General features: G+C 43.0%; 2 protein-coding genes across 5 annotated transcripts in view; both read left to right on the top strand.

Moving 5' to 3' along the window:
• LOC120917125 (diacylglycerol kinase zeta-like) overlaps positions 1–25,031 on the top strand; it is a 274,751-nt gene that overhangs the window by 70,198 nt on the left and 179,522 nt on the right. The window lies entirely within an intron of this gene.
• LOC120917127 overlaps positions 21,985–25,031 on the top strand; it is a 33,170-nt gene continuing 30,123 nt past the window's right edge. Inside the window, exon 1 of the mRNA XM_040328186.1 lies at positions 21,985–23,005. The gene's annotated coding sequence lies outside the window, so the exon portion shown is untranslated. The remainder of the gene's footprint in view (positions 23,006–25,031) is intronic.

Here is a 25,031-nt window from a genome sequence, read left to right on the forward strand (position 1 = left end):
GGCTTAAAGGAACACTAAAGGCAAACTTAAAAAAAAAAAAAAAAAAACATGTTATACTTGCCTCCACTGTGCAGCTCGTTTTGCACAGTGTGTCCCCTAACCCTGTCTTCTGGGGTCCCTCGGCGGCTGTCTCAGCTCCTGTCATCTGCTGTGATTGACAGCAGCGCCAGCCAATGGCTGCGCTGCTATCAATCCGTCCAGCCTAGCCAATCAACGGCCAGGCTGGAAACCAAAGAGAATCACGTGGACGCGCGTGGGAGTTTCGAGGGGTCAGGTAAGTAAAACGGGGGTTCGGGGGGGGGGGGGGGGGGGGGCGATACTGTCGGATGTTTTTTCACCTTAATGCATTTACCTTTACAACCCCTTTTGATAATGATTTCATATGGGCATTTGTTCTGCCGCAACTACTTAAACGTTTTTTTTTTTCAGGTTTATTTATTGTTCTTTTTATATATTTTTTTTCATTATTTATAAACCAATTTCTTTTTTTTTTGCATGGAACCATTCAGTACAAGGTACCTGTATGACAGTTTGTTTAAAAAATTACAAAGAAAAATTCCCAGTTCACTTACAAGAAAGAAGAGTTACTTACAAGCTGGCCTGCAACAAACCAAATTGTCTTATTTATCTCACTGAAAAAAAGAAAAGAGGATTTCTCAGAGCTGGATTAACTCGTTGTGGCAAGACTGGGCACAGATGATAGGAAATCGTATACTCTACATTGTGACAGGAAAAAAAAAAAAATTGGGTTTACAGCCACTTTTAAGGTTTTTCACTTTAACAAAGCCGATCAATCGCTTGTCTCTCGACTGCCCCCGCCGCCATCCTCGGTGAGGGAATCAGGAAGTGAAGCGTTTCTGCTTCACTGCCCGGTTCCTTACTGCGCATGGGCGAGTTGCGCGGCGTGTCCTCACTGGTCCCCGCTGTCTCCTGGGACCAGTGTGTTTCCCAGAAGACATCTGGGGGGATGTGACGTGACTCCCACGGGAGTCTTTTCCCAGAAGTGGGCGCAAATACCTGTATTATACAGGTATCTACACCCCCCTCCCCCCTGAAAGGTGCCAAATGCGACACCGGAGGGGGGGGAGGGTTACGAAAAGAGGAGGTTCACTTTTTGTGTGGACCTCCGCTTTAAGGCTGGGGTCACACTAATGCGAATTGGATGCGGTTCACACATCTCCACGGGGCCACTGATCCACATTGGAAAAGGGTCCTGTGCTTCCAGGTGTGAATTTAGGCAAAACTTCTGACCCGATTCGTAACTGAATCGGTGAACAGGGACGCACCAGACCCGCGGCTGCATCAGTGTGAACCCAGCCTAAATATCCATTGCCTTGGCCTAGGGTTCAATTGAGAGCCAAATACAACTATTTTCCATACCAAACGATGGCTCTTTTCTCTGGGAAGTTCCTGGTGTTCAAGACAGGGGGTGTCAATCACTACTCATGAAATATTCATCTCCTTGCTAGCTGCGTGGTGGGGAAAGGTGGCACGCGCTGTGGTGGGAACAGCGGTGGAGGGAGGTGGGGCGCGCTCAGGATTGTCACCACCAAAAAAGATGGGACAATGGGCTACTTGCCCTTCATCCCCTGAGGGACAGGCGTAAAAAAGTAGTGAGTGAGGTAGTCGTTGATTTGTCTCTCTCTCTTAAGTCCACCAAAAACTGAAAGAACCCATCAAGATACATGATAGCTTTTATTTAGACTGACATACTGGTTGGTTTTGGGCAGTATCTTTCTAGCTTTGTATTCTGGATTTCCAACAATGTGGTTACATTTCTATGACGAGTTATTAGACTCATAATGGATGTTCACGGTTTACAAATCACTCTACATGTTCAGGCATGAAGAACGCGCTTGTATGTCTGTTTATAGAGTGCAGATAATATTATCTAGTAAACTATGATGGGAATTCTCAGCAAGTTCTACTATTAATCAGTCCCCTCTCCCACATTGTTTATGCAAAGTACCAGCCTCTCCCAGTACCCATTGATAATAGAGACAGGTGGTGTCAAGAACTTAGAATGTGAGGGCAGCCTGTTGCAGCAGGGATCTGCCTTGGCAGATTAAAGGGGGGCTCTACTTTTGTTTAAGAACTTCTTAGGCTACATTCACACGTCCGAAATAGCAGGGGCCATGAGCATCTGCCGGTAAGGGCCCTTTCACCCTGCTCTGTTGAAAATATGTGATAAAACGCATATGCGTTTTTGGTGCGTTTTCTGTGGTTGCCTGATTCCAATCGTGCACCTGTGAAACATGGACGTGTGACCCAAAAAGCGCACCAAAAAAGCATCCGTGGGGTGTTTTTGATGCGTTTTCCATTTATTTCAATAGGGCATTTTTTTAAGCGCACCAAAGATGCAGCATACAGGACTTTTAAAAATGCATCGTTCCCAAATCGCACTGGTGTGTAGAGTTCCGTAGGATTTAAGGGAATACATTTTTCATGCATTTTTAAACCCGAAAAAAGAGCATCAATAACAGATCCCTTAAGGGTCTTTTTACACTAATCTGTTTGCGATGGTTCTTAGGCTGGGTTCACACTTTTGGGAATTGGATGCGGTTTCCTCACATCCAATTTGTAATGGCAGGAGATTTTGACCGTCTCTCTATGGAGCCGGTTCACATATCACCGCAGCGAATTTGCACAGGAGTCCTGTGTGTCTTTTTGCTCCCTTTCAGGTCCGAATTCAGCCCAAAATTCGGGCTGTAATCGAACCTGAAACGGTGGGATGCACAAGACCCCTGCTGTGTGCCGCATGCAAAGATATTGCGACCCCACAGCCTCAGGGTTAAAAATTCGGAAATAAAATGGATAAAAAATGTATCCCTTGGAATTCTTCACAGCACGGCGCTGCGGGTGCGGTGGGTTTGTAAAAGTTCTGCATGCTGCATCTTTGATGTGCTTTTCAAGTGTATCATAAATTCATCTCCTTCTTTTTTTTTTTGTATAGAAATACTCACCAGAAGTGTACCCGTGGTGTGTTTTTTGAGTCACATATTTCAAAGAGAACCTTCCAATGTTTTAAATTGCCCCATTTCAAAATCAAAAGAGTTAGCAAAGAAGACTGCCCCTGTACAGCTATTATACGTACCTGTCCCACCACCCACGCCAGTGATCTTTGGTAGTGTCGGGTTCCTGGTACTCCACCAGGCCCTACATCACTACAGGACGCAGCACTTGGCAGGGGACCAGGAATCTGACACTCCCTGGAAGTGTGTTTTATGAAAAAGGATTCTCTGAGCACCGATAAACTTGGAAAGAGAAAAGATCAGCAGTATTGGGCAGTGGGACAGATAAGTAAAGTATTTCTTCTTTGATACTTTTTGATTTTGCATCCAGGTCACTTTCAGGATGCAAGTCAAAAATAGGTTGGCCATGCTAGACTCTTGTGTTTCTATCCTGACACATTCCCTTGAACCTCCCCATTGTAATTCCAGGAGCAGTTGTGGTTGAGTTGGCGTGTAAAGCCCTGTTGCTATAACTGGTCTTTGTTTTGCATGTTCCTGCTTAATTTGGATGCTATTTGCAAGTAAGTTTGCATTTTCGGAGGCTCTACTGGGGTTACTGGCCACATGGACCTTACCGTGGTGCAACTCCCTGACGTCAGAAGTTTTTTTTTTTTTTTTTTTTTGCAAGCTCTTCTGAGCAGGAGCTCTTAACTTGGGTCATATTGTAACTGCACTGCCTTTATATTTGTTGTAAAGCACCATGCAAACTATTGGTGCTTTATAAATCCTGTATTAAATAATTGTAATTCTTTTTTTTTTTTACTTTGCCTGTAAGTAATGTATTCTCTTCCATAAAATATAAAACAACCGCCAACCTCAGGCTAGATGAGGTAGAAGAGCTTTTTATACGGGTCACTGAATTTCAAGACGACTCTTTTTTTAAGTATATTTTTATGGTATTCCCTGCTGAATGACACTTCAGCCTGTCACATCTAACTTTTCCATGGGCTAATCTGCTACAGCTACCATGGTAACCTATGAATAACATAAAGACTCAAAGGACGGCAGTCTTAAAGTGATCCTGACATTTGTAAGGTCGGGACAGAACTAACTGAAGTTTGGATGTCTTCTTGTGCTTCGCCTTATCTGTGTTTTGTCTTCAGATTGATCCCTGTGAAGCTTATGGGTTCTATGCATTGACCCTTGAATGTAACTGATTTGGGAAATGGCTAAATTGGTGGGTTTAGTTCCACTTTATTTTCAGTTCCTCACGATGGGGCGTCCTAAATCGGAAACACGCACCAACTTCAACTTCAAGGCTGTCATTTGATTGGGAATTTTGAAACATCCTAGCCCAGGGGATTCAAAGGCCGTGGCTGGGCTATAGCCAACTGCACTAAAGGCTTGCTATCTGGTAAGCTGATATACAATTTCGGTGGTGGGATCTCACACACTGTATGCATGTCACCTGGTGCATTGAAAAGCTAACATCTCTACATGCAAATCAGCCTCTGATCAATACAGTGTTTCTGTCCCTGCTGGAGAACCAATCCAAAATCCACTACTACTTATACTATTTGTGGACTGTTGAACTACTATATTTATTTTGTTTCTGATATCTGGCGCGGCTTTTTATATTGTTTTATAGATCTTGCCCCTTGTCAATCACCAGGCATTTGACAATTGAAGGACATTGGGTGGGCTTTGTGCTTAAAGGGGTTGTAAAGGTAAAAAAAATGTTTTCCCTAAATAGCTTCCTTTACCTTAGTGCAGTCCTCCTTCTCTTACCTCATCCTTCCATTTTGCTTTTAAATGTCCTTATTTCTTCTGAGAAATCCTCACTTCCTGTTCTTCTGTCTGTAACTCCACACAGTAATAGGAGGCTTTCTCCCTGGTGTGGAAAAAGCCTCTTGAGGGGGCGAGCAGGAGAGTCAGGACACTCTCTACTTTGCAGATAGAGAAAGGAGCTGTGTGTTAGTGGGCATCCTGACACTCCAGCTCACCCCCTCCCCCCTCAAGAGGCTTTCTCCACACCAGGGAGAAGGCTTCGCATTACTGTGTGGAGTTAGACAGACGAACAAATGGCCCTTTTGAATAGCAAGGACCATTTAAGCAACTTGGTAACCAGTCGTGGGCCACAATGAGCGGAGCGGACGGATGACAGGTCACGGCTACTCTATGGCCCCTCCGATCTGCCAAGATGGAAGGGGAAGAATTCCCATCCGTTTTTTGGATTAGAGGTAGGCGAGTGTAAATGGACATCTGTTGCTCTGTAAAGGTGAAATGAGGGTCCCATTTGGTCGGGCTGATGATGTAAAATGGGCCTAAGACTGCTTTCAACTGATGGTTTACCCACACCACGGGTGCAGCGTAGTGCACTTGTGTCTATCCAGCGGGTTAGCTGAACTTTGCCATAGACTCCTTCTGTGGCAAAGCCGGGGCTGTAGAGGAAGCATCAGCTTATGGGGCTCTGGTCTGGACCCGCTTTCTTCCTCTACCACCAGCTTCATTCACAACACTGATGCTGTGGTATGGCAGATCGGCAACCTGCGATTTGGCCCTGCCAACCCGCTATTCCAGAGCAGGAGGTCGCGGGCCACATCAGAGGGCTCCGCGGGCCACATATGGCTCCCGGGCCACTGGTTGGCCAACCCTGGGCTAAAGACTCTCCCAAACCCTCAAACCCCCATGTGACAGCACTTGGAGCTACAATTGACTGTTGAGGCACCAAGTATTGTATATTGTGAGAAAGTGGAGACGGTCAAATTCACCCATATCTTTTAGTTTTTCCTTTCCTATTTCCTTGAATTCCAACAGTAGAGCGGAACGGTTTAAGAGCACGTGGAAGGGGAGTATAGGCAGTGTGTTGTGCAAATGGGGGAACCTGTTGCTTTACCCAAATGGCAAAGTAGAGGGTTATTTTAATAAATGTGAATCTGTGACCATCGTAATGCTGGTCTTTGGCCCGTTACGTGTTCAGCAGGCACTGTCTTTGTTCCCTATCTTCTATACAGAGAAAAGTATGTTTATTGCATGGACTGAAAAGTCCCTTTTACGATGCATTCTACAACCACGCATCTAATTACATAATCGCTTTCTATAGATATTCTCAGTAAATTCCAAGAATTCATAGAAAGTCCAATGTAGCTCAAATTACACTTTGGAGTGGTTTGATGATAGAAGCAAGGTCTTACTGCTGATTCAGGAAAGAAAAAGCCGTGTGTATATAGTCTAGACCAGGGATATGCAATTAGCGGACCTCCAGCTGTTGCAGAACTACAAGTCCCATGAGGCATAGCAAGACTGACAGCCACAAGCATGACACCCAGAGGCAGAGGCATGATGGGACTGGTAGTTTTGCAACAGCAGGAGGATCGCTAATTGCATATCCCTGGTCTAGACCAATCATAAAAGCTATCTATTTGAAAAGAAAATCGGAAGTGGAATTGCTGCTCCTCATAACCCTTCGTTACACCAGAAAAATGTGAAAGGATTACAGATGTTAAAAGAGAATTCAAAAAGAGTGTTTGCAGAGTGATTTTATAATTGAAGGGAACCTGGGGTTGTGTGTCCAGCAGGCCAAACGGGTATTGATTGTTCATCAAGGTTTTTTTGGGTAGTACTGGAAAGTTTGTTCTAGAAGTAACCCAGTATTGAATATTTATGCTTAAACTTTATGATAATGATGTTTTACAATCAATTGATTGGCAGCGAAATATCGTTTGTCTAATAAACAATTTCTCCCCTTCGCCCGCGCCCCGTGCTGTGATCACCCGAGTCACTGAGACTATATATATATATATATATATATATATATATATATATATGCATACATACATACATACATACACATACACATACACACATACATACACATACATACACACACACACACACATACATACATATATACATACATATATATACACACACACACACACATACATACATATATACATACATATATATACACACACACATACATACATACATACATACATACATACATACATACATACAGACAGACACAATATATATATATATATATATATATATATATATATATATATATATATATATATATATATATAATAAAACTATTTCCATTTTTACATTTTTTTGGGCCAATTTGTTGTTGGGCAGATTACAAAACACAAATTGCCGCAAAAACACATTCCATGCTTTTCTGCAGCTTCTCCATTGAAGTATTTTGAACCAAAAAAAATAGCACCGTTTTGCGTTAAAAACTCCTTGCCCTTTCCAAATACACAGCAGCTGAAAAAAAAAACATGGATGTGAACGTGTCCCATAGGAAAACATGTAAATGAACTGTAGTGCGTTTCTGCAAAAAGCACCAAAAAACAGTGTGACCCCGGCCTGAGATGTTTAGTAACATAATGGGGTTAAAAAAAAAAAAATAAGTACATAAAAAGCAAATAATCGCTACTTAATTTTTTTACTGTGGGACAGTGAAAGTAATATTTACAGTAGCGATTTGCTTTTTTGTACTATAAAGGGCTAATTTTTTTTTTAACCCCATTATGTTACTGGCCAATTAATCGATTATGAAAATTGTAATCGATTAATTGCATAATCGATTAGTTGTCGATTAATCGATTAGTTGTTTCGGCCCTAAATACAATAAAAGGCTGTTCTCTTTTTATATAGAGGTAGATTTGTATTCAGTCTGTTCAGTTTTTATGCTGATTATTACACAGCTTGATCGAGTGACATTATTGGCACACCTCGGGAATTCATGACACAGATTTGTAAGGGTTAAGCTGTTGACGAGCAGCTCCTTGATTTGCAAAGCATTGATTTGCTAAGCCCTCAGGATGCAAATTTTTGACGTAGTTTAGTAAAGAATGCTGATGATCCCAGCCATACCTAGTATGGTAAATTGTACACGTCCCGCAGCTATTCACTTTCTATGTTTTCCTGGAAAATGTATTGTAAATCCAGCAAAGGTTTCAAAACACTTTGCTTAGCTTATTGGTGTGGCTGTTTAGGAACGGGCCGCAGGGCAGGTTTTGAAGTTGGGTTACCGCTTTTGAGTTGCTTGACATTACTGCTCCCCAACTTTATCTAACCCATTTGCTGACTAGATCCCCTTAGGCTAGGTTCAGATCTTTGATTTATCACCAAATCTTGTGCTTTTCCAAGATACAGAGAAATGCGATGTACTGTAGTTGGCGCGGCGGGGCCATTAGTTGTTTTGTGCACGCCAAACTGCATGGTGCGGCATCGTTTTGGAAAAGAGACGGGGACTTCTTTTCCGCGTTTCTCATCTGTAGGAGGCCAGCACAGTGAAATCAATGGGCTGCCCTACACGAGACGCGCAGAAACATGCCTGCGCCATCACACTGTGCTGTGGCAATCAAGCCTTACTGCTCCCCATTATTAACACATTTAGGCCCGGATTCACGTAGAACCGCGTATCTTTGTGCAGGCGTAACGTATCTTATTTACGTTACGCCACCGCAACTTTGACAGGCAAGTGCCGTATTCTCAAACCAAAGTTGCGGCGGCGTAGCGTAAATAGGCCCGGCGTAAGCCCGCCTAATTCAAATGTGGTAGATGTGGGCGTGTGTTATGTAAATTTAATGTGAGCCCACGTAAATTACGCTTTTTACGAACGGCGCATGCGCCGTCCGTGAAAGTATCCCAGTGCACATGCTCCAAATTAACCCGCAAGAAGCTGATGCTTTCGACGTGAACGTAAATGACGCCCAGCCCTATTCGCGAACGACTTACGCAAACGACGTAAAATTTTCAAAATTTGACGCGGGAACGACGTCCATACTTAACATTGGTACGCCTCATGTACGCCTCATATAGCAGGGGTAACTTTACGGCGGGAAAAGCCTAACGTAAACGGCGTATCTAGCGCCCCCTAGCGGCCAGCGTAAATATGCAGTTAAGATACGACGGCGTAAGAGACTTACGCTGGTCGGATCTAATACAAATCTATGCGTAACTGATTCTAAGAATCGGGCGCATAGATACGACGGCTCGGACTCAGAGTTACGACGGCGTATCTGGAGATACGCCGACGTAACTCGTACGAGAATCCGGGCCACAAAGCTGAGGTCCGACGATTTTTATATTATATATATATATATATATATATATATATATGTGTGTGTGTGTGTGTGTGTGTGTGTGTGTGTGTGTGATATTTATATAATGTGTGTGTGTGTGTGTGTGTATATATGTGTATATGTATGTATGTATGTATGTATGTATGTATGTATGTGTGTGTGTGTGTGTGTGTGTTGTATCTAGAGAGAGACGTCAATTTACGCAGCACTTTACATATAATTGTATACAGGGTCCAAAAGTCGTACGACAGACAGAAAAAAAATCGGAAGTGTTGTATTGTATTTTCGGACGACAACTGTACTGATTAAATGAAAATCGTACAATCCGGTATCGTACGTGGGAAATTTTCTTGCTTGTCCAATCGAATAATTTTGGATGAACTGTCGTGATCAGCTCTCGAAAGCTCTGTACCAACGATCCGGTTATCATACGATCGTGTCACAAGCAGTATTTTTCGTCCGATTTTCCGATCATGCGTTCGTGCCATTAGTCTAAATGAGCCCTAAATGCCTAAAAGTGTGCCATTTTTGTTTTCTGCCCATGTGGAAGAGATCAGTGAATCTGACATCCACCAAACGGGAATCTTCTAGTTGCCTGCACTTTTTAAGTTGATTTAGCCCTGGTTTACACCATGAATCGCACAGGAATCACACCTCATTCCTATGCGATTCGGTGTGGTGCAATTTGAGCCCATTCATTTTGAATGGGCTCAAATCACATCCATAGTGCAGGCACCAGTTTTAGAAAAGCCCTGCAATTGGATCGCAGGGCTGTTTTGTACCATGCAATCCGGTGCAGGCAAACGCATTGCGTTTGCAACCAGTGTTTGGGGGTGTCTTTAAGATTGCACTGACACCCGCTGTGGATTGCAAGAGCAGTGCTATTTGAACATGGTGAGGGAAACGCACACTGATCATTGGTTTCCTGCACTGCATTCTACTCTGAACTGGGGCTTACTGCCAGTAAGGCTAGGTTCACACTAAGCTTGCATTCAAATCGCACTGCGCTTGTGATCCACAGCGGATGTTTGCGCAATCTTAACGACACCCCAAATGCAGGTCAAAAACACGGTACGTTTGCCTGCACTGGATTGTACCGGATCACATGGTAGAAAAGTACCATGTGATCAGGTTGCAGTGTGGCTTCAAAATTGGTACACGAACGGTGCAGTTTGAGCCGATACAAAAGTAATAGGCTCAAATTGCACCACACGAAATTGCATTGTGAATTGAGCAGGAATGCAGTGCGGTTCCGGTGCGATTCACATGTGGTTCATCGTGTGAACCGAGGAGGCTAATTGTTTGGTCAAAGTCGCTTTAGAAATATGTAGAAGTCACATAAAAATACTTTTCCGCCATTAAAAGCCTGCAATACCTACTCTTAAACTTCACTTCGGTTTATCTTTAAACAAAGAACGCTTTTTAAATACTGTGTAGTCAAATGCGTCTTTATGGAAACTCATCGGACACACCGCCTGAGTGATGTGCGGCAATGCAGCTGATATAACAGCTCGCTCAACCAGTTTGTATGATGACAGCCGAGCTGTTACAAGTTCCTTTTGAATGTGTTATTTTGTTTGTTCTTGCAGCTTTCCGGCTGTGTTTGGACTTTGTGTTCCTTTTTTCCCCCCAGACTTCTATAAAAGGCAGTCATTTGTGTCAGTGTCAGAAACCTGCGCGTCACATCGGGCTACTGACAGTGATGTCATAGCTTCAGAATCCTGTCACTGCTTGTCAGAGCAGATGGGGTTTATTCACATTGATGTGTTTTTCCATTTCAGTTCTGTGTGTTTCAATCCCAGAAATAAAGTAAGGGAGCGCATAGCAGTATAACCAAATTACTTGCGATGGGGCAGTTTTAATGTTTGCATGATGGGTATACAGTATGGAGTGTATTTGCATAGCAAGCCGCCCATTGACAGTGCATGAACATTTGCTGTCTGTGAATGTTATTAGGCTATTTCCTGTGCTAGTCAAATGTTGTTTATTGATTTAAGAATGGAAAATACTGCATTTGGCCACCAGATGGCACTAAGTGCTATAAGGAGTTTACTTGTAGTGCCATCTAGTGGCCAAATACATTTTTTTCTGTTTTTAAATCAATCAACCAGCACAGGAAGCTGTTTTTTGCGATTTCATTGCAACTTGCATTGAGTTCTGTTAAATGAAGTCGCAAACCGCAATGAAATTGGAGGTCCAAATTGCACTGATCTGCGGCTTTGAAGTCACGCAATTTAAAAGCCGCAGATCAGTGTGATTTGGAACTCCCGAATTCATTTGAAACCCGCAAAAGTGTCGGTTTATCGGACCACTCGTGCCAATGCTTGATATCGGTGCAACGCTCGTTAAAATGAAAAGGATGATTGGAAGATCAAAAGTCATCGAATGTACTGAGAATTTTGGTGCAATTTTTTTTTAATGTTCATATAAATGTTTGTTTAAAAGGCTAACTGATCGATTTCCTTTTGACTTTTCTGAACACTTGTCAGCAAAGACACATTGGCCCGGATTCACGTAGCACTTAGGCCGACGTATCAACAGATACGCTGCGTAAGTGTCAATGTGGGCCGTTGTATCTGTGCACTGTGCCCATAGAACTAGATACGCCTGAAAATAGGCTTCCTCCGACCGACGTAACTTTCCTACGCCGGCGTATCTTGGGCGCATATTTACGCTGGCCGCCTCATTGCAAATATGCAAATGAGGGAGATATGGCGATTCACGAACGTAGTTACAAAACTGACATGTCATAGCAAAAATCGGAAAGACACAGCTGACGCGTTTCACACTGTCATACAGTGCTTAATCATAGCTATCATTAGGCACTGTATGACAGTGTGAAACGCGTCAGCTGTGTCTTTCTGATTTTTGCTGTGACATGTCAGTTTTGTGACTTATTTTATTAAAAAGAAACGCTTTTTTTGGAGTGCGGCTGTCCTCTTCTTCAACAAATTTTGCATGCTATTGCATTGCCAGCACCCAAGGTTTTGGATTCGGTGAGAGATTTATTTTGGTCTATCGGAGCGGTGACCCTTCTCATGAATGTAGTTGCGCCCGGCACATAATATACGCGGTTTGCGTAAGGCTTGCGTCCGGCGTATAGTTATTCCCCATCTATGAGGCGCAACTCATGCAAAGGTATGGACCAGGGAACAGCCATCGTATTTTACGTTGTCTAAGTAGTATGTGAATAGGGCTGGGCATAGGTTACGTTCACGTTGTAGGCATTGAGCCGTCGTATCTTAGGGAGTATATTCAACGTGATTCTGAGCATGCGCACTGGGATACATCCATGGGAAGGCGCATGCGCCGTTCGTTCGGCCCATTATTTGCATGGGGTCACGCCTCATTTAAATGGATCACGCCTACTTCCACCTACTTTGAATTAGGTCGGCTCACACCTACGATTTTACGTTACGCCGGCGCAACGTTGGGAGCAAGTGCTTTGTGAATACTGTGCTTGCCTGTCTGTGTTACGTCGGCGTAGCGCATATGAGATGCGCTAGGCCGGCATAAATATGCGCCCAAGGTATGTGAATCCGGGCCATTATCTTTTGTTGCATAAGGTTGATGGTGATTTTTGCCGAGGTTCATCCTGGCTGCCCAATGACATAATGGTCTGACTTCTTTATATGATGTGGGATAATCTCACACTAAACACGTGAACATTCTTCTGCCTTTTAATGCTGATCAATGTGAAAACAATGACTAATGGATCTTCGCACTTGTTAGGCTGAGACTTGGCTGCTGTGACCAGGTGTAAGAATGACTTCATCACACCTGCAAATGTGAATTGCAAAAATAAAAATGTATGATAAATGACATAAAACTAGAGGTCTATGAGTGAGATCATTCTTAACCACTTCATTACTGGGCACGTAAACCCCCTTCCTGCCCAGACCAATTTTCAGCTTTCAGCACTGACGCATTTTGAATAACAATTGCGCGGTCATACAACACTGTACCCAATTTATATTTTTATCATTTTTTCCCCACAAATAGAGCTTTCTTTTGCAGGTATTTGATCACCTCTGCGGTTTTTATTTTTTGCGCTATAAACAAAAAAAGACCAAAAATTTTGAAAAAAACACAATATTTTTTACTTTTTGTCATAATATCCCAATTTTTTTTAAAAAACAAAACAATTTTTTTCCTCAGTTTAGGCCGATACGAATTCTTCTACATATTTTTGGTAAAAAATAAAATCGCAATAAGCGTTTATTGATTTGTGTTTACCTGCAAATAATTTAAAAAGCTCTGTTTGCATTGAGACTTGCCACGCTAATTTGCATTAAGCAGCAGCTATTGAATCGTGTCCATACAAAACAAATATGAAAGCAAAGAGATGGTGTGTATATCCGTGTGAAGGTACATAGCAAGGGAAGGGGTGCTGTCAGAATTCTCCGCTGTCATTGCTCCTCCTGAAATTCTAGTTCTCTGGCTGTCATGCTGGTCCAGTGGCTTCCTAAGTCACCTACCTAGAGCAGATCTACAGATCAGGGATTCTGACTTACTGGCTGCATAGTGGATCTCTGACTTAGAAGGTGATTTATATATTAGGGGTCGGCCGATTAATCCCTTTTTTTGAAGAATCGGTATTGGTCAGAAACTTACCGATTATTGCTTCAAGGGGTTGTACAGAGGTGACGCTTGCAGCTGCAGGCACCACCCTGGTACCGTTCTTTAGAGCCGACAGTCGGCGTTCTTGTAATGAGCAGCCGCTTGGCAGTTATTACAAACAGCGGGAGGGGAAGTTGTCCCCCGCCCCTCCGCCCGGGTCTCCTGTCCCACCAAGAGACCCGAGCGACCCGCTGGCTGGCCAGAGACCCGAACGAGGCCGGTATGGGCTTTGATCGGGTCTCGGATCTAGTAACCTGGAAGCAATGTCATGACTTCACCTTCGGATTTTCTGGCATCCTAAAGGCGCCATTTTTAGAAAATTAAAAGTATTCAAAAACGCTGATCTTGGCATTTTGTACACTTTTAAAAGCTGTGGAGGGGTTTGGGGGTCTTATAGACCCCTAGAGAAAAGGAAAACTGCCGCTCAAGGTGAGTGCACTCAGCAATCAGTGTCCTCTCAGAAGCGTGGGTGCAGGCAATGCACGGAGCGAAGACTGGAGAAAAAAACTGGACAGCCGCACTTCCACGAAATTCTTAAAATGTTGCTTTTAATAGTAAAAAAATGGAAACGGCACTATTTTAAGAATTTCGTGGAAGTGTGGCTGTCCAGTCTTTTTCTTATAGATCCCTTTATAAAGAGTACCTGTCACTCCCTATTACTGTCATAAGGGATGTTTACATTCCTTGTGACAGCAATAAAAGTGCTAAAAAAAAAGGACAGTGTAAAAATAAAACGTTTGTACAGAATATCGGCACCTGATATCGGCCTGAAAGGCAGCCGAAAAATCGGTATTGGCCCATAAAAAACGATATCGTTCAACCCCCTAATATTTATTTTGACGCTTTGACTCATGGCAAGTACGTACCTGCTCCGCAACGCACAGTGAGCTGCACACAACTGCAGTAACACTTATTTGTTTAGTGTGTTGTGGCCCATTCATTTTAAATGGGCTGCCTGATGTAGCTCTCCGAAGCATGTCTCAATGTATGAAAATGGATGTGTTCCAGCGCAGTGTGGTATAGTTTGGATGAGCCCTTACTAGTGGAAAATCGCCGTTGCACAGTATGTAATAATAACAGTAAGTGAAATGGGGAACTTGTTTCCTCATCCTATTTGAGAGTGTTACCGTTGCACTAAAATATGAGGAAATCGGTTGCCAAAGAGGTGCGTACTGTAGTTTCGACACCTCTAAAGCACACGGGTCCTATAAATGGTATTGTATGACTTTTGCACAGATCTCTGCTGTCCGGGTGGAGATGTCAGGGTGAGAATTTTTGTTGAATTTCCAGTTCCAGCCAGCAGGAGCTGCTACTCCCTCTTCTCAGTAGAGGTGCCACCAAGTGTCCTGTGCACAGCAATGACTGACACTTCCATCTACAGTGCACTGCGAGTGTACGCCACTGCTAGTCAGTGTGTGTGATTGGTGGATAACCGGGGGGATCTGTGCGACCCTGGAAGATAAAAGCTTACAGAATGTTAATCTCCTTAAAGTATTTGCAGCAGCTTCCTAGAGCCCCCTCATCTACTGCAGCTGTTCACCCTGTAGCAGTGAGCATCTATCTATCTATCTCTATCTATCTATCTATCTATCTATCTATATATCTATCTATCTATCTATCTATCTATCTATCTATCTATCTATCTATCTATCTATCTATCTATCTATCTATCTATCTATCTATCTCTTTTGGTTTGTTACTCTGTATGTGTATTTCCTATCCACCTCTTTGCTTCTGTATCTTATTTCTATCCATCTATTTGCATATTCAGGTATCGTGTATGTTTATCCTAGCATTTATTTTTACTGATCAACTTTCTATCCATCTCTGTCTGTTCTCATATTTCTTTCTTACAGCTCCATTTGTTCTTGCTTGCTTATCGTTCTTGCTTCTTTGTTTGTTTGTTTGTTTGTTTGATTCTTTTTTTCTTTCTTGCTTCTTTTTTTCTTGCTTTGCTTTTTTTGGCTTGCTTTTCCTTCTCTTCTCTTCTTTCTCTTCTCTTCTTTCTCTTCTTTCTTTCTCTTCTTTCTTTCTCTTCTTTCTTTCTTTCTTTCTTTCTTTCTTTCTTTCTTTCTTTCTTTCTTTCTTTCTTTCTCTCTCTTCTTACTTTTTAGCTTCTTTCTCTTTTTTTTTTCTTTCACTTTTCTCTTCTCCTCCTTATCTTATCTTAGCTCTTTCTTTCTCTTTTTACTTTTATTTCTCTTCTCTTTTTTTCTAATTTCTCCTTTCTTTCTTTCTTTCTTTCTTTCTTTCTTTCTCTTCTTTCTTTCTCTTCTTTCTTTCTCTTCTTTTTCTTTCTCTTCTTTTTCTTTCTCTTCTTTTCTTTCTTTCTTTCTCCTTCTTTTCTTTCTTTCTTTCTCTTCTTCTTTTCTTTCTTTCTTTCTCTTCTTCTTTTCTTTCTTTCTCTTCTTCTTTTCTTTCTTTCTCTTCTTCTTTTCTTTCGTTCTCTTCTTCTTTTCTTTCTTTCTTTCTCTTCTTCTTTTCTTTCTTTCTTCTCTTTCTTTCTCTTCTTTCTTTCTCTTCTTTCTTTCTCTTCTTTCTTTCTTTCTCTTCTTTCTTTCTCTTCTTTCTCTTCTTTCTTTCTTTCTTTCTCTTCTTTCTTTCTTTCTTTCTTTCTTTCTTTCTCTTTCTTTCTTTCTTTCTTTCTTTCTCTTCTTTCTTTCTTTCTCTTCTTTCTTTCTTTCTTTCTTTCTTTCTCTTCTTTCTTTCTTTCTCTTCTTTCTTTCTTTCTTTCCCTTCCATTTCCCTTTCTGCCAGTCCATCCCTTTCTGCCAGTCCATCCCTTTCTGCCAGTCCATCCCTTTCTGCCAGTCCATCCCTTTCTGCCAGTCCATCCCTTTCTGCCAGTCTATCCCTTTCTGCCTTTCTATCCCTTTCTGCCTTTCTATCCCTTTCTGCCTTTCTATCCCTTTCTGCCTTTCTATCCCTTTCTGCCTTTCTATCCCTTTCCGCCTTTCTATCCCTTTCCGCCTTTCTATCCCTTTCCGCTTTGTCATTCCGTCCCTTTTGCTTTTTGTCATTCCGTCCCTTTAATTGATCTTTCCTTCTTTTGTTTTAATTTTTCCATTGCTTCATCCGTATCTAGCTTTTATCCAAGATTTCATTTGTAAAGGTTTGTCTTCCCTCCAGCTAATATAGCCAAACTCTTCTCGTCTGATCATATGACACTCTTTCTTTTATCACTGCCTGGGTCCGTGCAGAACCTGTTTATAGGATCAGTCTCGCCTCCAGGTGACATCCATGCTCCTTTTCTTGCTGTCTCTTTCTATTAGGTAGATCAGATTCATAGCTGTCACCTTGGAATGGGAAATCTCTGATTGATCAGAATGGTCAGGAAATTATGTGCTTCGTGTCTTATTGCCGAAAGGTTGGGTTGTTTCTTCAAGTCAATGCAGTTGGTGCAATGCGAGCTGAGCGTTGGTGGATACCACAACAGGTGTTAACAGGACTTTTACATTTTTACTTTTACATTTTACTTATTTTTTAAGTAAGAGAATATTGTGAAAAGTAAAGTAACTGGCAGTAGCCAGAATTTATCTTTTTACAGACCTGCCTAAAGTGACCCAAAAACTGATTGACTGTTAATAGCTTCTGTGGTGACTGGATGATGTTAACCAAGTATGGACCAGTCTGGAAGGAACCTAGGGTTAGCTCTATTTTAGCGTTTATACTTGTTATGGTTCTATTGTGTAGGTTAAAGATTCTGTATTGAGTAGGCATGCACTTATTAATGGAGATCTGTTGTCTGTCTAGATGTAGGTTTGTTCTCCTTTCGCAGTCAGTTTAAGGTTGGTACCTAACTCCTCCAAGCCATTCTGTTGTTGCCACAGAGGTCAACATTCCCATTCCTCTATATGACAGATGTCTTTTTTAGGTAATGCAGGCAAAACATGCTGCCTGCTGGACCAAAATGCACTTTATACAATTTCTACTTGTGAATAGAGCCATTAAATGTTAATGCAAATGTCTCAATGACTGCAAGTTTGAGCCAACCGAAGGATTACATTGGTGTCAGTATGCCACATTTTTATATTTTTTTAAAAATAATTTTATTAGCTATCACAGAAGAAAAAAAAAAGGACAAAACCAAATTGTAAACATTCCAAGTAGCAATGAAAAAGAAAGGGACAGTTGTAATGTTCACAATATAAGTTCCATAGTCGGTAATATCATCGTGAGAGAAACATGGAAATAACAACTGCAAATAACATGGTGTCAAATGATGCAATACCACTGCTGGAACATTATAACGATATTAAGCGATATATGAAGTCTGATATGACATAAAATAAGGAATGGAGAATAATAGAGCTAATATAAAAAGGAAAAAAAGAAGAAGAAAAGGAAGGAAAGGAAAAGTAGAGGGTCATCATGTTGGCTCCCCCACAGGTTCAAGGTGGGTCCTCCCAGACCTTATAGTGGGCTTCGAAGCCTATCCCATATTCTAGCGGTCATTCTCTTTATTAGCTCTACATCTTTGACCCTAGCATACAGCGCATCTGGGGAAGGTGGAGAGCGCCGTTTCCAGTTGAGGGCAACAAGACAGCGTGCCGCCGTAAGGATATGTCTAAGTAGCTTCTTATATGGTTTGGCAATTTTCAATGGGGAGAGGCCCAGCAGGAAAACTTTTGGTGTCATAGGGATAGGCAGGTCAGTAATTGATGTGTTGAATGCCAAAATGGGGCTATCAAAGGACCGCTCCAGCAAGTGTGGAAAAGGGTGCCTTTATCCACATGGCAGCGCCAAATAGAGGGATAGATGACGGGGAGCACATCCGGAGTCGGGTACCAGAATTAGAGACATTTCTAAGCGTTTTCCTTATAACTCTTGCCCGCCTGAGACCAGTTCGCCTTCTACGTCTTTATGGGAATTTCTTCACCTAGTACCCTTTCCCAATGAAGCATATAAGCACGTTTACCCTGGGCTGGTATGGAGTAGGCATTAAATATCCGATTAAATATTGAAGATCAGACCCCTACGTGCAGAGCCCCCCACCAATATAATGTGTTCAAAAAGGGATGGTGTGGAAAATTGCAAATTTGGAGTTATAGTTTGGGCATAATGGCGAATTTGCAAATATCCATAAAAGACCTGGCGAGGTGGATCATATTTATCATGATGTTCAGGAAATGGTAGCAATTTGCAGGATCTAGGGTCAACCAAGTGTCCAAAATTTTATAAATCCCATGACGCCCACGGCGTGGACATCTGATGAGTGAGGCTAGCAGGCAACTTGGGATTGCAGAAGAAGACGGTCGGCAGTGATTATTCGGATTTAAGCTCATGTTCACGTGATAATTTGCGCAAGCAAATTGTAAGCAATTTGGATTTACAGGCACCAGCCGTCCATTTATTATAGGAGTGTTGGGGAAACCAGGAAACTATCGTGCATAGTTGAGCTGCTTGGTAATATTTTATAAAGTTGGGGATTGCTAGACCCCCATCAGAGCGTGACGCCATAATTTTTATATTTTTTTATTGTAGTGTGGGTAAGCTTTTGACATTGTTGTGAAAGAGCTGGCTGGTTCCTACAGCCCAACTTAAGAATATTAGCAATGCCCTCTACCCATTCTTTCTTCTCACCCCACTCTAACTAACCACTGGTATGAAAAACTTTAATGCCCATTTTATTTGCCGTAATTTGCGTGGCACTGCTGGCCCAATTTTTCTCTCTTCTGTTTATTTTTTGGTGTCCTTATCACTTCCTACAGGTGTGAACACCTTGTATTGACGGTGGGAAAACTTGCAGCAACCGGGTTCTCTATCATAGGCTCCTGAGGCAGCAGAATTCTTGGGAGTGGAAAGGCGACTGGTGCAAAGAAAGGTCACCACTGGGGGAAAATGCCTGTTCCATAGGGCAGTGTTTCTCAACTCCAGTCCTCAAGGCGCCCCAACAGGTCATGTTTTCAGGTTTTCCATTATTTTTCACAGGTGATTTGATCAGTTTCACTGCCCAAGCAATTACAACAGACATTTTATCTGAGGGAAAACCTGAAAACATGACTTGTTGGGGCGCCTTGAGGACTGGAGTTGAGAAACCCTGCCGTAGGGGAGCAAATAAGCTTGGCTCAAAGAGTAAACGTTGACTTTGATCCATTACACTGTTGGTTTCCTTTGAGAGGTGTCTGGAATGAGGGGTCAGGAAATTCATGCATTTTTTCATTTTTTACTCGGAGTTGGGCTTTAACTAACTGACTGTCTCCTGAATTAGGCTGAAGTTTGTCCCTCTCATGCCTCAATGGCATTCTTTCTAAACCATTTTACCTGAAAGAAACCCTTGAAATTATTTTTAGCTTTTCGGGAACTTTTGCAAAAAACAGTTGATTGGTGGTCAGTATGAAAAATGCCCCTTGTGTTGGAGGTCAGTGGGAAGAATGTCCCTTTTACAATGGTGGCCAAATGTCACCCTTAGACAGCTAATAATATATCATTGGGTTCATGCACCTGGCTCTGTCAAGTGACATCGATGATGGAACTATGCAGGCATAATCAAACTGGAGGTCAGTCAGCCATGGCTTGAGGAGCAACCCTTAAGTAACTGTAGGATTTTACAGAACCCTTCTTGATGATGGCCTCTCTATACAATCAGTCATCTGTATTCTGTTCTCCGTTTCTTCCAGCACTTACACTGGGGTTTCTATTAGACGAACAAAGCAAAGCAAAAATGTAGACCGTAGCAACCAATCAACTGAGTTGCAGCCATCATTTCCGCACTGCTGGTCTACCGTATATATGAAAGGAAATATTTTAGCGCAAAGAAAGCATCTGCCTAATGAGGATATACTGTATGTTGGAGGTCAGTAGGAAGAATGTCCCTCTTACATTGGTGGTCAAAATGCCATCCTTACAGACAACTAAAAATATAATTTATGGAACTATGCAGGCATAATCAAACTGGAGGTCAGTCGGCAACGGCTTGAGGAACCCTAGGGTTTCACAGAACCCTGGTTGATAATGGCTGCTCTATAGATTCCATATTCTGTCCTCTGCCTTTTCCAGCACTTGCACTGGGGTTTCTATCAGAAGGACAGAGCACAGCAAAAATGTAGCCTGTAGAAGCCACTCAACAGCCAATCAACTGAGTTACAGCCATCATTTCCATGCTTCTGGGCCGTAAATGAAAGGAAATATTTTAGAACAAGGGCGTCAAACTCAATTTCATCGTAGGCCGCATAAGCATTATGATTGCCCTCAAAAGGAGCAGTTGTATCTGTAAAATTAGATGTCCAGCGCATCCCCTCCCCTTTACATTATATGCCAAGAGCCACCCCACCATCAGAAGTTGAGTCCCCCACTCTCTCTTACATCATAGTGTACCCCCCTTTTCTTATGCTGCTGCTGGGAAGAAGCTGGATGCATTGCTTGAAAGCAGAAAGTAGGGGTCTGGAGTAGGACCAGAGGAGGGCTGGAGGTGTGAGGGCCTGGAGGGCCGGATTCAGCCTGCGGGCCTTGTGTTTGACACCTGTGTTTTAGAGCAAAGCAAGCATCTGCCTATTGAAGATTTATACATCTGTGGGCTGTCTGCCTGGGTGGATACTGAGGACCCTGTCACTGACATGCTGGGCTAAACTTAGACCCATATGTACGTATATAAATTATGTATAGTATTGACATTTCCCTGGTTGCTTTGGGCCAGAGTGGCATTTTTCCTCCTGTTTATAAGACACCTGTTGTCGTATCCACCAACACCATACAGAGAGCCATGGTGTGCAATAACCAAAGCGGGACATCAGATTTCAGTGTGCCTAGCCATTTTCTACTTGCTTTATTTTCATGGTTATTTCTGAAACCCAAACCGTCAGGATTTAGCTCTGCCAACAAATCTGGTACAAGCCTTTCTGATTGGATGCTTCAGTCCCTTTGATAATTAGGGCTCTTAAAAGATCAAAGGTGTATTAGAACATAGCTGTCAGAATTTGAGGGACTGGTTAGATGCGTGGTCTGTGAAGGGTTAACAGAACAGCTCTTTTTTGGAGAAGAAGCAGAACACATCTGTACATCATCACCTCTTTGCTACCCCCCCTGCCAAGCTTTCATTATTTCCTAGCCCTTTCATGCCAGCTTCTTCATCTCTCGTTCCTCATTTGCATTTAGTATTTGCATTTATTTTATGTTTTTCTATGATATCGACAACTCCTCTCCCCTCTCCTTCCTACCCCCACACACACTTCCCCTCTGGTGGTTCCCGTTCCTCCTGCCAGCCCGTTTCCTCTGGTTCACCTGCCCCTCCAGTCTCCCTCCTCTCCCTTCCTCTCATCTCCCCCCCCCCCCCCCCCCCCCCTTTTATCAAGTCCTCTGACTTACCAATAAGGTTCCTCCATCCTACTGCTTTGCTGGGGGGGAGCCGGCAATCCAAACTCCAAACTAGGACTTGAGACCAGTGCCCGCAAGCTGGCAAGACTGGGCAGCCTCTTCTCTCCTTTTACACAAACTCCTACAGCACCTCGCCGCCTGACACACCAACACTACAGATGATTTGGCATCGTCTCCTAAGCCTGCACAATTCCACCAACACCTTCCAGCCATATAACGTTATCCAGGGCTTGACACGTGCAAGTAGAATCCAGGAGCCAGTCAGCCCAGCCAACAAGACCGTGGGCACTTTTTTTAGGCAGCCAAGGCATTCTTTGATCACTTAAACTGACTGTCTTTTTATTAATTTTTTTTTTTGGAAATGCCTACCCATAGGCAACCAGCACCTATAGAACTTTAACCCAGTTTGCAAGAACTAGCTTTCACTTTAAGATCCCAACATTTTCAGCTGCCAATGTAAACCTTGGCTGACAGCAGCGTGCACAGCAGCCGTCATCTCCCCTTCCCACTTCAGGAAATATATACAATCTTTTTTTATATATAGATCTTTATGTTTTAACACACTCGTGTACCAAAGATTTTTTTATTTTTTTTTGCAACGTGCCCGTGAGAAGTAGGGTTTCGCACTGACATTAGTAATATCATATCCCCACCGCCTTCTCTATTGCATTAACACTTCGTATGACGCAGCGTCAGGTTGTAGGGCGCCGTCCCGCACAGACCAGGGCTTCAAAGTCAGTTTGCACGCCTACACGAGGGCTCGGAGTCGTACTCACCTTTCTATCTGACTTGGTGACATTCATAGCAGAGGCACAGGGACGCTGTGACATCGCCTCTGTTCTCACGCTGTGCGACGCACACACACACACACACACACTCTCTCTCACACACACACACACACACACAGAGCTCACTTCTAACTCAGTCATGCTTTCTTAATACTAATCCTCCTCGTCTCTTCTTGTCCAGTGGATTGCTCCCAGCCTGCAACTGCGCTGAATCCTCTGCCCGACGGCTCAGGTCATTGACTTCATCATTTCTTAAGAGGGCACAAAGGGGTTTGGGGTAAGGGGTTGGGGGTGGGAAGGGGGGAAATGTCAGTATGGTTTTTGTGGTTAGAAGTTGTAAAAGTAGAGAGGTGAAGCAATGCATTGCAGCTATCCAGCACAGCTATTGACCAAGAGGGCATTTTAATTTTTTTTTTTTTAAATTGTACTCTAAAAGTTTAAGGCATTTGCCTGGTGATTGTGTGTGTGTGTGTGTGTGTGTGTGTGTGTGCGTGTATAGCCTTGTAGCGTTCTTCTTAAAGGCAGGACGTCTCGCCATTCAGCTTGTCTCTGCTTGTCCAGCAGTAAGTTGAATGAAGCTCATTTAAAGTGAATTTGCAGCCATGGAAAGTAAGATCACAGAGGGGTTATTTACAAAAGGCAAATCCACTTTGCACTACAAGTGCAAAGTGCACTTGGAAGTGCAATCGCTGTAAATCTGAGGGGTAGATCTGAAACGAGGGGAAGCTCTGCTGATTTTATCATCCCAATCATGTGCAAGCTAAAATGCTGTTTTTTTATTTTCCTCGCATGTCCCCCTCGGATCTACAGCGACTGCACTTCCAAGTGCACTTTGCACTTGTTGTTTGCACTTGTAGTGCAAAGTGTATTACATTATTATTATACAGCATAATAGTCGCCTTTTTTTTTTGTTTAAAGTCATGCTGTTGTTCCAGGGTGATCAGCAGTGGGAAATCTCTTCTGGTGATTTTGTAAAGCACACTATTAGATTTTCTGCAGATTTTTGTCTTTAGATTTACCAAAACCATGTAGTGCAAGGGCCAGCCTGATTGCATGAACATTTAAACTCTGGTTTGACCTCATATTATATGATTTTGGTAAATCTGAAGACAAAAATCTGCAGAAAATCTAATAGTGTGTATGGGGTCTTAGATTCTCTGACTGACTCTGTGGAAGAGCGCTATAGTTCTGTACTTTTTTATTTATTAGGGTTCTTACACACAGGGGGTTATTTACTTAAAGCGGATGTGCCATGGGAAAAAAATATTAAAAGCCAGCAGCTACAAATACTGCAGCTGCTGACTTTTAATATTAGGACACTTACCTGTCCTGGAGTCCAGCGCCGATCGCAGCAGAGGACGAGCGATCGCTCGTCTCTCTGCTGCTCCCCCCGCCATCCACGCTGAGGGAACCAGGAAGTGAAGCGCTGCGGCTTCACTGCCCGGTACCCTACGGCGCATGCGTGAGTCGCGCCGCGCCTGCCGATTGGCTCCCGCTGTGTGCTGGGAGCCGAGTGTTCCCAGCACACAACGGGGGGGGGGTGGGGGCTGACGGGATGTGACGGAATGCCCGTCTTTTGCCCATGAATGCCGGGCCGGAAGTGGGTGCAAATACCTGTCTTTAGACAGGTATCTGCACCCTTCTCCCCCTGAAAGGTGTCAAATGTGACACCGGAGGGGGGGAGGGTTCCGATCAGCGGGACTCCACTTTAGGGTGGAGAACCGCTTTAAGGCAAATCCACTTTGCACTACAAGTGCAAAGTGCACTTGAAATTGCACTTGGAAGTGCAGTCGATGTAAATCTGAGGGGTAGATCTGAAATGAGGGGAAGCTCTGTTGATTTTATCATCCAATCATGTGCAAGCTAAAATGCTGTATTTTATTTACCTTGCATGTCCCCCTCAGATCTACAGCGACTGCAATTTCAAGTGCACTTGTAGTGCAAAGTGGATTTTCCTTTTGTAAATAGCCCCCACAGCACTGATGTATAAGTGCCCATTCCCAACACAAAAACGCCCTCCGGATCCATTTCAGATGCGTTTTTCGCCTGTGCATTTTTATTGCATTTCTGGATGCATCCCAGATGCTTTTTTATTCACTACTGGGGTCTGGTGCATTTTTGATGCTTTTTACATCGTTCCAGTACAGTTCTGTGCAGGAAAAAAAAGCATCAGGTTGTACTTTCTTTTCTTTTTTTTCTGGAACTGAAAAGCACTGCACTAGTGTGAACTATGCCATTGGAACTCATATAACCTATTT

Source organism: Rana temporaria, chromosome 11, assembly GCF_905171775.1.
Source record: "Rana temporaria chromosome 11, aRanTem1.1, whole genome shotgun sequence".
Lineage (NCBI taxonomy): Eukaryota > Metazoa > Chordata > Amphibia > Anura > Ranidae > Rana > Rana temporaria.